At 45.6% G+C, this 1,424-nt stretch overlaps 1 protein-coding gene across 3 annotated transcripts in view; it reads right to left on the bottom strand.

Moving 5' to 3' along the window:
- nr4a3 (nuclear receptor subfamily 4, group A, member 3) overlaps positions 1–1,424 on the bottom strand; it is a 21,260-nt gene that overhangs the window by 8,516 nt on the left and 11,320 nt on the right. The gene's annotated exons all lie outside the window — the stretch shown is intronic.

The following is a 1,424-nucleotide window of genomic DNA, read 5'->3' as shown; positions in this document are numbered from 1 at the left end:
AGCGCAGGCTTGCAGGTCAGATTTTAATTACGCGCTGAAAGGCGGCAGTGACATCAGTATAATTAGATAAAATTAATTTTCCAACAAGACTCGCCTGCAGGAGGGACAATTTTATTAGCGCCCCAGCTCACAGTGGCGTGCCGATGCTGTTCCCGCGAGACATGGAGTTGTGTGTGGGGAGGGAGGGAGAGGGCTGGTGGAGGATGAAGGATGGAGGTGGAGGATGCTGCAGCCACCCGAGCAGCAGCTCCAGTGCTGTTTCGTGACTGCTGTGAGTCTGAAGCTCGGGGTCAGTCGTGGCCTCTTGAGGGGCCTCGCGCCTCCCGCCCTTCTATGAGCCTCGCAGGAGCTGTTTTCTCCTTCACTGACTCGGCCACGAGATTATGACTGACCTTATTAAAATGAGCTGAGAAACTGACCACGTGGGAGACAGCGATAATAATAATAATAATAATAATAATAATAATAATAATATTCGTCAGAGGAGGTTCAAAACACGCTGACACATTTGTGGTGTGTGTGTGTGTGTGTGTGTGTGTGAAATAATTACTCTTAACCACAGATATAAAGCTTAATATCAGCGCATGTCCCAGATGACGAAGACCGAGTCATAAATCTTCCTTTCTTACAAGCTTTTCGGCAAAAAAAAAGCTTTTCTCCCCCATACACTCTCTCTCTCTTTCTCTCTCTCTCTCTCTCACACACACATACACCTGCATGAAAATCACGCAACAGGCCAATAGCGATTACGGTTTCCACTCATTTGGACCCATTAAAGAAAAACAAATTGTGCTACAACAGGAAGTGTACGGCGGATTGTTTAGCTGCAGGAATTCTCCTCCTCCTCCGACAATATCGTCTCATCCGTCCAGTGGCGATCGTAGCCGCTCTGGTAACCTGGGCTCAATGGGCCCCAGCCCTAACTCTGCACTAATATTTTAGAGAGTCCATTTTTTAGGTTTTTCTTTTCTTTTTCTTTTGCTTGACTTGCACCATGACCAAAAACCACCATGAGCAGCTGTCAACGCCGTCCACTGCATTTATTTAGTCTTTCACATGTGGTTGTGGGTGGAAATGTTCAACAGGTGCAGCAGCAGACCTGAGACCATCAGTCGGTGGTGACTGGCCTTTCTTAATATCACCGTCAAACCTGTGGTTTATGTTAGAAAAAAGGACAAAAAGAACAATTCTATGACAATTCTCACAGCCCATCAGGGGCTCCGCGCTTGAGTTTTACTTCAGACATGTCTGAATTTCCTGAGATCCAGTTGGTCATTACTAAACCAAAGGTGGCAGTTAAAAAAAAAAACCAAACTTTTTTTCAGTAAGAATTGAAGTGTCATCAAACGCTGGACACTCCAAAAACTTAAGCACCCACACACTCAGACAAAGGGCACACTCAGGAAACAAAGTACCAGAACAAA

Source organism: Cynoglossus semilaevis, chromosome 13, assembly GCF_000523025.1.
Source record: "Cynoglossus semilaevis isolate Cse_v1.0 chromosome 13, Cse_v1.0, whole genome shotgun sequence".
Lineage (NCBI taxonomy): Eukaryota > Metazoa > Chordata > Actinopteri > Pleuronectiformes > Cynoglossidae > Cynoglossus > Cynoglossus semilaevis.
This window is presented reverse-complemented; position numbering and strand designations above follow the sequence as displayed.